At 47.0% G+C, this 13,159-nt stretch overlaps 1 pseudogene; it reads right to left on the bottom strand.

Annotated features, from left to right (window-relative positions):
• Positions 1 to 311: 311 nt before the first annotated feature.
• On the bottom strand, positions 312 to 909 carry LOC118974173 (RNA-binding protein 8A-like; annotated as a pseudogene).
• Between the last annotated feature and the right edge of the window lie 12,250 nt (positions 910 to 13,159).

Here is a 13,159-nt window from a genome sequence, read left to right as displayed (position 1 = left end):
CAGCCCTGGCTGGTATGGCTCAGTGGCTTGAGAACTGGCCTATGAACCAATGGGTCACTGGTTCAATTCCCAGTCAGGCCATACACCTGGGTTGTGAGCCACGTCCCCAGTCGGTGGGGGGCACACAACAGGCAACCACACATTGACATTTCTCTCCCTTTCTCCCTCCCTTGTCCTGTCTCTAAAAGTAAATACATAAAATCTTTAAAAAATAATTAAAAAAAAAAGAAAAACCAAAACATTAAGCAATAGGGGTAAGAGATTAATTATGAACAGTGAGTTCCCCCCCAGCCCTATTTCTCCCAGGCTGCCTAGTCAAATGGAGTCTCTGGAGAACAGACCTCATCCACAGAGGACCTGGGAGCCAAGCCTCCAGTCTGGACTCCTGTGCATCTTTGGCCACGCCTCCTCTTAACCTGGGGTGGACCCTGAACAAAACACCAGTCCACGCTGATCAGCTGTCTCATCAAATCCTGGACATTGATCTGTCTTATCAAATTTGTCTTATCAAATCCCCCTAGAGCAGCCTGGACCTCCTTGTATGTTTCATACTCGACTAGAGTGTACCCCCCATCAGTTCCCCTGTATACCTGTCCAGGTATAGGTGGATGTCTTTTTATTTCCCATACTCTGCCAATGTGTAATGGATGTCTTCTTTGGTGGCTTCCTCATGGACTTCAGTGACAAAGAGAAGCCCGCCTTCAACAGGGCATTGCGGCCCGGGTTCATCTCCATCCTGCTCTACGCTGTGGCAATCCTCACACATCCGTGCTTAAGACCCCTGGGAGCTGAAGCTGCGGCCCTGCCGTTTCTTCCCTTTTTCTTTCAGTGTGTGGATGCTCTTGTCTCCACCCTCCTTTGTAGCGAAATCCTCGCCCCAGCCTCGGGAAGACTCAGCACGCCTGCCATTTTGCCTTCCTTGTAGGGCTTATCTATCAGTGCTGCTCGGGGACAAGGCACCCTGGGAACCTGCTGAAAGCCTTGGGGCGTCACTTCTTCCTCCCGATTCCCACAGCACTATGGGTAGAACTCACCAAGCATTTATCACTTTGAACTTCTATGTTGCCGATCTTTATACAGGTAAAACATCTCCCTAACTAGATTATAACCTTGAGTTTTTACTTATTATTGTAACCCTAGTGCCTAACAAATACCTTAAACACAGGAGGCAGATGATAAGAGTGTGTAAGATACAAATATGATGTGTCAGTTAGCTTTTCATAACAAACTACTTCAAAGCCTAGTGACTTAAGATAACAATCATTCTAGTTCATGATTTTGTGGGTTGGTTGGGTGGTTTTTCTGGTCTGGGCTGGTTGGGTTGGGGCTGGATGGTCTGGGCTGGCCTCACTCACATTCCTCAGGCCTCGAGTAGAATGCCAGAATAAAGGGACTGGCAAGAGCCTTTTTCCATGCAGTTCTTCTCATCCTCAAGGAGGCAGGACCAGAAATTGTTCCCATGGTGGCAAATGGTACTCACCAGTGACAGCTTCTGCTTGTGCCACATTTGCTACTGTCTCGTTCACCAAAGGCCAAGTCCAGATTCAACAGAGAACCGGATTTTGCTGCTTGTTGGGAAGAGGGGCAAAATCACATTATAAAGCGCGCAGGCATGCAGAGAGGAAAGAAAAAATTGAAGGTGATTACTGCAACAATCTATCTCTGATAATGAACAGGACCCAGCTTCCAAAGGGCTTCAAAATTCATCTCAATTATAGTTTTCTTATTTTCAGTCATGGCCTCTGCATGTCAGTAAAACTGGAGTCCTTCTGGAATGCCAAACTCCTTCCCCCAGGAGGCTTTTTCCACGCTGTTTGCTCTGCCTGGAATGCTCCTCCCACCTCCTTGCCAGGCTAATTATTCCATTTCCTTCAAGCCCCTTCCTAAAGTCACTTCCTTGGGGGAGCCTTTCCTGACTCTTTAGACCAGGCCAGTCTCCTATTCTACAGCACCATACGTGAGGCTTTTACAATATCCACCCCATTACTACGATTTGCTTTGTTAGGAAGTTATTTTGTTTAACGTCACCTCCCTGTCTGAACAGAGAGAGCGCCAGGGCACAGACAGGGTCAGTCTCATTCAAGGCTGAATCCCCAGCTCTAGCTCCATGCCTAGCATAGAGCAGGTGCTCAGTATTGGAGGAATAAACGAATGCACACAGGAACGAATGGCCTACAATGTGCTTAGCATGGAATAGACCTGTTCAGAGTACTCTGATCTCTGTCAGAGTAGGATGCACAGGAAACTGCAATCCGCCGGGGAAATAAAGATGGGTTGCACAAAGTCAGTCAAAAACAACTCAGGGCCGAGTAGTTAAATATCAGGTGACGGACTGTAATTGCTGTGGGAGAGAGGGAAGAAGAAATCAGGATAAGCCAGGCAGTTACAGAAGGCTTCACCTAGGATACAACACTTGAATTAGGTCCAGAGAAGGAACAGGATTTGGAAGCGATGAAATTACGGAAGGACATTAATAAGTCAAGGTCATGAGTTTGCTCCTCTGTAGCTCCCATTACCTTGGTGTTCTCATAAGCTATTGAGCACAGAGGAACCATTCCCACTATCACCGAAACGGCTCGAGAAGATCATGATTCAGAGGAGACCTCAGCGTCTAGTGCTGTCCATGTATAAAAAACAGCTCATCAAGAGACCAGACTCCTCTAAGCCATTGGAAGCGAACAGCAGTAAACATCTGCTTCTACCCTTCAGGAAACGTTGTGGTCAGGATGTGTGCGTGCTCTCTCTCTTTTCCTCTTTCTCACTTTTAATTATTTATTATGAAAACTTCCGAACATACACAAAGAGTACGAGAGATGCCATCACCAACGTCAGCAGGCATCAGTACTTCGCTGTGCCTATTTCATTGCTCTTCTTCTCCAACCCTGTCTTTCTTTTTTCTAAAGCATTTTAAAGCAAATCCCAGATAGCATGTCATAACACTCCTAAATCCCTCAGTGTGTGTCTCTGAAAGAAATAAGGGCATTTTCATACCTAACCGCAATACCTTTTTCATACTCAAAAAAATAAAGCATAATTCCTCAATATCATTTCACACCCAGTTCATATTCAGCATTTTCTGATTATCTAAAACATACCTTTTTACAATCGGTTTATTGGAATCAGCATTTTCTGATTATCTAAAACATACCTTTTTACAATCGGTTTATTGGAATCAGAATCTAAACAAAGTCCACACAGTACTTTAGTTGATATGTTTCTTAAATTTCTTTTAACCTAGACTGCTGTTAACTTAATTCATCAGGAAGGCCCGAAGACTGAGGTGACTCTAATGTCATGGTGGCCCTTGTAAACAGAACTCGAAACCTATAAATGTCTCAAGGTTATGAACTCAAAATGCTAAGGACAAGCAGTCTCGAAGAGCCAACTAGGCTTTAAGCTGTAGTCAATCAAATAATTCTCTTTCTTTGCATCTGCAAGTCTCCACGCGCCTTTCCCTGGTCCCAGTCAGAGCAGCGCTCCTAGTCACGTCCGGTTTGGCACCGCCTGATTCGAATCCATTTTTGCTCATATAAAAACCCTTACGATGTTTATATTGCTTATGGTATCTTTTAACACGATGGTGCTGTCTTTTAGTTGAAGCTTCTTTCTGTTGACAACCCACGTCAGCCTCACTGCCTTCATCTCACCCCGGGAGTCAGCAGGAAACGGGGAGAGGAGAAGATCTCTGTGGACAGAGGGTGGGAGGGGCGGACAGAGTATCAGAGTCCTCAGATCTCATGAAAAAGAAATCCTGAATTGGCTTCAGGGGGAACATGAATAAGAGATTCATAAGAACTAGAGTTGACCCATACTCTAGTTGACCCATCCTCCTAACACCTAAGAATGACAAGAATTGACTGAGATTGTAAGAGTGATTTCTGTGGGCAGGAGAAAAGAAATGAGGATGAATCTGATGGACGACAAATCAGCACCGGCAGAACCAGCTACATAATTTTCAGGGCTCAGTGCAGAAGGAAAACCCCACAGCCCTTGTTCCAAAATAATTAGGAATTTCAAGACGGCACCAGAAGAGCATTAAACCAAGTGTGGGGTTCTTCTGAGAACAGGTACCCGTGTGACTGCATAGTCACATGAAGCCCTTTCATAGGTGGCAGAGTCCAGAAGGCCTCAGGGAGTTTTTCTACAAGGCGACGCGTTGCCAGCTGTGTCTCACTTGCATTTGAGAGACCTTCAAAGGCAGGGGGAATTGTTTCTGCATCTGGTGGCTACTACCAGCATGTCAGACTGCAGGTACCTAGGGGTGGTGAATGGCTTCTGGACAGTCACGGGGATCAACGCCACATCGCTTATGGACTGCGATGGGTCTGGGTGCTCTAGCCTTCACGTCGCCCTGGGCTCTGGAGCCAGAACGCCCGCCTTCACACCCTGCTGCTCCCTCGTTGCCTTGTGTAACCTCGGTTAAGCCACTTGACCGGTCTGTGCTTCAGTTTCCTCGTCTATAAAACAGGCTAATTAAAGTGTCTGCCTAGAGTTGTTTGAGGATTAAATTAGTTGGTATTGGTTGGCACATAGCAAACATTATCGATTTCTGTTAAAACAGATCCAGAGGCTGGAGCTTGAGGGACCCAGATGAGTCTCTGTCAGGGGTGGTCCCGGAAGGAAGCTGCTCCCCCAAAACTTACACGATGGTCGCCCACTTAATGCATGGAGCCCTATGAGATGTCAGGCACTTACTGGGTGAAGAGTTAGTGGACAGGGTCCTTGTCTCCAAGGGCTGATTGTCTAGCATGAGGAGAGCTCCAGCTGAAGTCAGTCCTGCCCACGTCTGGGGCCCGCCAGGCCTGGCTGCAGGTGCGGGGAGGAGGAGATGCCCTCAGCCTGTTGCCCATCAACAAGGCAGTGTTGCAGCTGGTAAGCATGGCTTGACTTCAGTATCCTGACTCACTGTTACCGATCTGCCTTGTAATACTCTGTTAAGACCAAGCCCCTACCCCATAATGCAGCTTTCCTACTCTAAGAGGCAACATTTTATTTCCTGCCCTTGAATCTGGACACCACAGCTTGCGTTTCAATACCTGCTGTTGAAACCCCAAGATACAGTCAGCTGCCTGCTCATTCCCTCGGAAAGGCTCCCAGAATCTTGGACTAGATGGGCCCCACCCTTGTTAAGCATAATTATGTCCCATTGACTTTCTCAGGCTGGTCTAGGCCTGTGTGTGCCCACCTCTTCAGTGACTGGCCCCCAGCCTTGCCCTCCTGGCCTTCACTCCCGGCCATCCCTGGACTTGGGCAGCTCCGTGGATTTGGATTCCCATCTCATCACCATTCCAGCCCCAGATGCAAAGGTTAGGGCAGGAGAGTCTGTGGGAGCCCTACCAATGTCAGTCTGACATTGAAACCAGACTCTTTCCCTTCAACAAATACATTATTGTCCCACTACCAAGGTCTTTGAGAGGTAGTGTGTGGCAAATGGCAGTGGGAAGAAGAACCAGGTTCATCCCATGAGGTGGAGGGGGAGTGATAGAGACACCAGCTGCTTTTCCATTAGCGTGCTCCGACCCTGAGGCCATTTTGATGCCATTCCAGCCAGCAGCCCAGAAACACTGTCTAGGGTGCCACCACCCTGGCCAAAGGCCCCCAAATAACTGGACTCTTCAGGAAGCTGATCACAAAAAAAGAAGCGGCAGGTGGAGGCCAAGGGAGAGTTTTTCTCCATAACCTTTTCCTTCCACTGATCTGCATTTCAGAAATTCTCCCAGGTCGCTTTGAAAGAAGCCGTGTGTCCCCTCCCCTGACTTCGGGTCACAGCCATGGTATGTTGGAGCTACGAGTCCTGTTGATGACATGCTATCGGAACAGCAGGGAACTGGACCCCGAAAGGGTTACTCCCAGAAAACCAGAGAGGACTTGTGTAGGAATCTGGGAATGCCTCTGAATTCTTTGGCTGTGGGAAGGGAAATGGAGCCCAGCCTGGGGAGGGGCCAAGCAGGAGGAGGACACATGGTACAGGAGGAGGCCACATGGTACAGAAGGCAGACGCATGGTACAGAAAGTGGCGAGGACACAGGGCCAAGACCTTTCATCCTATTAGTCCACGGCTCCCCTGCCACTTCCCAACACACAGGATTCATTCCTCTTAGTGAGACTCTGGGCTTCTGAGTGAGGGATAGATGGAGTCAGCCTTTAGGCTAAATTTTCTCTATAAACTAAGAGATTTCTATATCTTGTTGATCTCTTCAAGGACCAGTAGATAAATTAATTAATCGATCATGTCTCCTACACAAAGCCAAAGTCTGGTGGGGAGAGAAAGGGAGTAAAAGGTGTGGCTTCTCTACTAGTAGAATACATTTTTAAAATTCTAGAAAATACCAAAGAGTTCAGGAAGAAACGAGTGCCAGTTTACAGACAATAAAGGACACAGACTTCGGGGATTAGGTGGCAGCAATGTCTCCTGTCAGGCGTCCAGTGAGACTTGGGAAAGGCAGAACGGGAGCCCGGCACTGCTGGTTGGGGAGGGTCTAGGTTCCTTCCACACTATGGAATCCCCATGGGGGCCGGGACTGTGCTAACACCCAGTCAGGCAAACACGAGCGCTGCCTGGGCTCTGCCCCCCCAGTCTGTGGGGGAAGCAGAAGTGTGAGCAGGGGATGGAGCAGAGCCCTGGAAAAACATGTGATGTTTGCGTGGCTGGGGAGGTATGGAGTGCATGTACACGTGTGTGTGTGTGTGTGTGTGTGTGTGTGTGTGTGTGGTGTGTTGTGGGGGAGGTGTGGGGAGTGAGGGAGGGAGAAAGTATTTCTGGATGGGCTCCACTGAGGACATAACATTTGAACAGAGTCTTGAAACCTCAGTTTACTCTGTGGACTCAGAGGAACAGCATTCCAGACCAGGGAGCAGCCCGCGACAAGGCATGGGCAGTTGCCACATATGACAGTTGCCACATATGAAAGACAGTTACCACATATGAAGTGTGTGTGACTGGCACAAAGGATGCATGTGAAGCATGCCAGCATATGAGTCTGGGATGAGGGGCAGGAGAAAGATCGTGAAGGCCTCACGTGCCAAATATATAGTGTGCATTTTTATCATGCAGGGGGTAGGGGAGCCAGCCGCAGGTTTTAGGCAGGAGATGGGTAGCTTCATTCTTAACATTAGAAAGATCACTGGGAGAAGGGAGTCTCGGAGCTCAGAGAAGCCAGAGGAAGGGGACCAGTGCTGGGGGCGATGGCGGAGGGGTCGGGGGAAGTTGCAGGGGGTGGGGGGCACCGAGGCTTCCAAGCAGGGAAATCCGAGCAGCTCCTGGATGCTCACATCTGCATGGTGTGCGAGACGGGTCCGAGGCAGGAGTGCTGTTTGGGTGTAGGGGGATCTTTAGGGGAAAATGCCCTGTCAAAGCCCTTTGTTTTAAGAAATGCATTGTTCCCTTGCGCCATTCCTTTCCCCTTTCACTTTGAGATTGTTCATTCTTCTTCACAGGAATCCTCAGAGTTGACATCAGCTTTGTGTCTTCTGAGGGCTGCTTCAGAGTGTGCCGCCCCTGCTCCGTGGCTAAGGGAAGGTCTGTGAGTTTTATAACGTGTGAGTTTTCTCAAAGTACTGTTGAAATCAAACTGGCATGATTGTGTTTGTTTAAAAAAAAAAAAAACTTCCCAGGAGCAGTCCCCAAATTCTGTGCAAAGGGACCCTTCACCCCGCTGGCTAGACAGTCAGTCCTGAGTTCCTCAGAACAGCCCACTGGGTGGAAGTTTCAGAGGTAGCTTTTTCTCAGGAAAAGCTGGGTCGTATGAAAAGGGCACCAAAAAAAGTGACTCTTGTTCTACTACCCAATCCCTGGGAGACTGGTACTCGGAATGTTTACATCCTCCTGACTTTTTACATGATTTCTCCAACTCTTACGTATTTCATACACCAAGAGCAAACCAGAACTTGGCCGTGTGTCAGTGGTGGGTCTGCCAGGCTGGCTGTGGAACTGTGGCTTTGTCATGAGCCCTGGCTGGTTAGTCGGGAGACAGGAGCAGAGGGCAAGTCAGGTTGAGGTCATGGTTGAAATTCCTATAGAGGCCAACTGGCCGGGCACACCCTGCCCTCCGCTCTCTCTGGCTCAGGTCCTATAGGGGTAGGAGGGTGGGGATGGCTCAACCCAGCTCCACCTATTCTCTTAAATTGCACTGCTGACCTGAACGGTGGTGGGTCAGAAATAGGAACCTTAGACATAACGAGACCTTGCTTAGGAAACCCTCTGGGAAGCACGTACCCTCACACGAGTACGTTTCAGCTGTGGTGGTGCCTTTCCAGCTTTCACCAGTGACGTGGGGCAGTGTTTATTGTAGCAACTGTTTTACTAAACAGAAAATATTTTGTTTGCTGCTTCAGGCAAAAATACTAGCCTGACAGCTTCCATTGGCCCGCAAACAGTTTCTCTTCTCCAGTTTCTCTTGCTCTGTCCAACCCTCCCTGCTCCCCACAACCTACGGCCTCTTCCCCCCTGGCCACCCCTGGAGACCTTTTCCCTATCAAAGGACAAAAGGCCCTTATAATGATTGATGGATTAATGACATCTGTCACTATTACTTCAACCAGACGTGGCATTTCAAGGTGTTTCTGCGGGGAGCCTGGAGGTCGAGGACAGCAGTTAAAAGTGGGTAGTCTAGAACCCGATCAGAGCCAGGTGGGGACCTGGCCCTGACAGGTAGAAGCTGTGTGGCGTGGCGCAGGTACTTCACTGGCCAGGGCTCGGGTCCCCTCTCTGTAAAGGAAAGCCCATAATGCCTGGTGCTGTGAGGACTAAAGGGGAAAACTCGAGTTATCGCTCAGAACTGCCTATCGTGTGATAACTGTTCGTTGTGATTACTTGTTGGCTGATTGACAGCTTTATTTTACCAGGCCTTAGCATAACAGCTTGCAAGTGGAGAGGTTTTCAATTTATTTTATTATGAAAACATTCCAATGTGTAGAGAGACGTTGAAAGTATAGCACCATGGACACTCAACTCCCTCTCCCAGATTATACAGTCATTTAAATTTTGCTGTACATATTTTCCAGAACCATTTCGAAGTAAGATACAGATATGACCCCTAAATACTTTGACACGCATCTGTTGAAAAGTGACATTTTCCAACATACCCACAATAATCTATTATGCTCAAGAAAATGAATGACAATGATCTACATTACCTAATTCCTACTCAGTATAAAATTTTCCTACAATTTCCCCAATGTCTTCTAACAGACTTTTTGTCAAACACTGTCCAATCAAAATTCTTACATTGAATTTGGTGTTCCATCTCTTTGTTGTCTCTTCATCTAGAGCCATGGGTGTGAAGAAATTTTGAGAACCACGTTGTTACTGAAATCAGCAACATGAACTGTTGGCTTAATAACTTGAGGTTAGGGACTCTTACTGTCTTCATCTTCCCACCACCTGCAGAGCACCCGACATGCAAATGGCCAATAAAAGAGGATGGAGAAGAGGAGTCGGGGAGGGAAGGAGAAAGAAAGAGGAGGGTGGGAAGGTCAAAGGGTAGACCCCTGCTTCCACTTCCGGTCTGTGCCTGCCTTCAGGGAGGTTCTGCTATCATCCTCCTTGGCTTTGGGGAGGAGGATTTCCTTCTGTGACCGTCTTCCTTCTCGTGCTCCTTTTCCCTATTTCCTGTCTTCCTCGCCTGAGTGCTAGTTGGCTCCCCTCATATCCTCTGCTAGCTTTAATCTCTCCCTCCTTTTCAAGAGACAAGATTAATATTTGAAAGCATTAAAAAAGTAGTCTAGAGTAGATTATGTTTTCCTACAGCCACATTCATCTTCCCAATACCCTGGAAGGTAACTCCCACACCATTTCCACTGTCAGTGATGAAGTTCCTGACCACAGAGTAAGGCCTGGGGAATGTACACTCTTCCTTAGGAGAAATGCCGTGGTGTCTGTAAGGGGCGTGCTCTGCTGGACGGAGAGGACACCTGGGGATTGGCTCTCAAAGCCAGGAGGAGCTGTCCTCCATATACAACCAACCAAGTCGGGCTCAGGCTCTAGGGTCAAAAAATTACTTCTATGTGGTGGAGAGAGAACAATGACTGAATTGGCTGGAAGACCGAAGTTTGAACAGTATGACCGAAGTTTGATACAGTCTCCGTATCTTGTATTTAATCCATCTCTATAATTTCGAGTGAAAACAAAGGCAGACAACATTTGTGACATGAGAGTTTTGTGCCAAGTGAAATAAGTCAGACAGAAAAGGACAACAACTGTATGATTTCACTCATATGTAGAATATAAAACAAAAAAGCAATGAATGAACCAACAAAAGACAAAGACAAGCTCATAGATACAGACAACAGAATGGTGGTTATAGAGAGACAAGGGGGGTGGTGGGAGAGCAAAATGAATAAGGGTGTCAATTATATGGAAACTAGACTTTTAGTGATGAGGACGCAATAGACTATATAGGTATCAAATTATAATGTACACCTGAAATTTATATGTTACTGGCCATTGTTACCTCAATAAAAATAAATTTATTTTTTTAAAGGCAAAGAAGATATAGGGAGTGAAGGTAAGAACCCCCAGATTATCTGCATGGCAGACTAGCTAGTTTTCATCCCAGGCTGACCGCATTGATGTGCTTCCCTGTGGTCTCTCCTTGCTGAGCTGCTGAGCTGCTGCTGAGCTGCTGAGCTGCTGGCTTCCATTCAAAGCACACAAGGCCATTTAATTATTAATCTGAGCAAAACATTATTAGGAAAGTTCAACTATTGAGTGGATGTGTATATGTACACACGTGGATATTTCTCTTGATTATCTGGCTGTTTTGTTTTTCTGTTTAACTGTCTGGGATCCTATTCCTCTCCATTTGTGGAGGTACCTATAAGGTGATTGTGACCACGAGCGAACTCCCGAGAGCTTTCTGGTCCCTCTCTCCTTTTCCCGTATGTGTGTGGAAACGCTTGTTAGCTGTGGAAGGCACATGTACACAAGAAGAGTGACTGACCTTGACCTTTGAATGGACTGTGCACCTGTGACCAGGAACAAGTTCAGTGTTTGTGTTTGGTGATGGTTTTCTATCCTGCTGTCAATAGAGTACCTTAGAGGGCTTGTTGATGGCCCGGGCCTCCAGGGCCCATCAGGATTACTTAGCCAACAGTTTTAATGAGTCTATAAACTCATTCTATTTTTACATTAATAACATGGAGAGAAAATTGGCAAGATTAAATATAGAGAAGGATGGGTTTTAGCTTCACTGTTCAGGGCCATTGGTAGTTCTACATAATTAGATCTAGCCTTTTCTCATTATTTCCTTCTTCCTACAGCTGTCATTCTTTCTTTTCCTTCCTTCCTTCCTTCCTTCCTCCCTCCCTCCCTCCCTTCCTTCCTTCTTTCTCCCTCTCTCTCTTCAACATTTATTGCATGCTTTGGCACTTACTAGACAGTGTTAAGTGCTGGGAATACAGAGATGAATAACATGACCCCAGCCCTCCTTGAACTTGGTTTTGTGGGGGAGGCAGAGAGACACAGATCATTCCCATACAATGGGTAATTATAAAGGTGAGTTCAGTGGGGAGGCCCTTAACCCAGCTTGGCTTGTGAGAGAAGGCAGGAAACTTCCTGGAAGAGATAACTGGGTGATTGATCAGGGAGGTGGGTTTGGGGAGAAGGGCCCAAGGCCTTTCCCAGCAGGTCAAGCCATTTATGTGGTTTATGAACACTGGACAAAGAAATTGGGGCAAAGGACTTAGAGGATGTGGGTTTTCCAGGGATGGATGACAACAGATTTTGTTGTTATTGAGTATGGTTGGGACCACATGGGCAGGGTAGAAATGATGCCTGCTTCTACTCTGGGAAAGTACAAGTGACCCATCCATGAAATACTGGGTGTGTTCCAAGGTGCCTTCTCAGCTGGCTGACCCCAGGAAATGAAAGCTAAAATGAAAGAAAGATCACCCTTGAAGGCCAATGTATGATACGTGCTCAGGGCTGAAGAGTTGTATAAGGACAAGGGGGCAGGTGCAAAAAGGTGTGAATGAAGATCAATGTTCACCAGCACAGGGCAGTGAGGACTGGAGAGGTGGAGGAGGATTCCTGGCTTCCTAAAAAGCAAGGCCTAACGTGTGTTGCAAGTCTTACCGAGAGCTCAGGACTTGGGAGGAGTTCTTTCAGCCAGTAGTCAGGCATCACAATAATTCTGATGCCCAACAAGACAGGGCCCTGCATGGGCTGCTGCACAAGACACAGGAAGCAGCAGGCCTTTTACAATCTCAGGAAAATGGGAGGGAGTCTTCCAGGGGAAACTTAATTCCTGTTTCTTGGAAGTTTCAGCCTAAGAGTAGAAAGAGCACATGTGAGCCCAAAAGACCTAAGTTTCATGACCAATCATATCAACTACAGAAATAGTAATAGCCACTGTATATTGTGTCTATCTGTGGCAGTCATTCATATGACTATAAATGATATGTAATGATAGAAGGTATCACAATTCCTTCCATTTTATAGATGGGGAAATCAAAGTTTGGGGAGGCCATAAGAAAAAAGCCATAGAATCACATCGGAAGCCAGAGCGTCCCGACTCTAGAGCCCCTGATCTCCACTGCCCTCCTTACTAGGAACACACCCTCAGTGGGGCTCACCTTTGATCTGACCACTGGACCTCAGCCCCTCAGCAGTGGTGAGACAGAGAGAGTGGAGACCCTTGAGCTGCATTTCTACAGCTCTACTGGTTATGAAGATGCATCATTAAAAACGTGTCCCTTTCTCTCATTGGCATAGTCTTAGTGTGTTTAAAAAAACAGCAGTACTAGCCAAGAACATATGATTTAAGGCAAAAATACTGATTAGAAAATGGGCTTTCTTTGTGGTTCGATTCCCAGTCAGGGCACATGCCTGGGGTGCAGGCCAGTTCCCAGTGGGGGACACATGAGAGGCAACCACACATTGATATTTCTCTCCTTCTTTCCTTCCCTTCCCCTCTCTCTGAAAATAAATACATAAAATATTTTAAAAAAAGAAAATGGGCTTTCTGAAATCTCTTACCTTGGTCATGGTTATAGATTCAATGTCTGCATCCTTTTAAAATTCATGCATTGAAGTTTTATCCCCCAACATGTTGGCATTCGGAGGTGGGGCCTAGGGAGGTAATTAGGCTTAAATGAAATCATGATAATGGGGCCCCATTATGGGATTAGTGCCCTAATAAGAAGAGGAAAAAGGCACCAG

Source organism: Sturnira hondurensis, unplaced genomic scaffold (assembly GCF_014824575.4).
Source record: "Sturnira hondurensis isolate 20B ecotype Veracruz unplaced genomic scaffold, ASM1482457v3 Scaffold0019216, whole genome shotgun sequence".
NCBI classification, from domain to species: domain Eukaryota; kingdom Metazoa; phylum Chordata; class Mammalia; order Chiroptera; family Phyllostomidae; genus Sturnira; species Sturnira hondurensis.
Note: the sequence above shows the minus strand (reverse complement) of the source record. Positions and strands in the feature narration are given on the sequence as shown.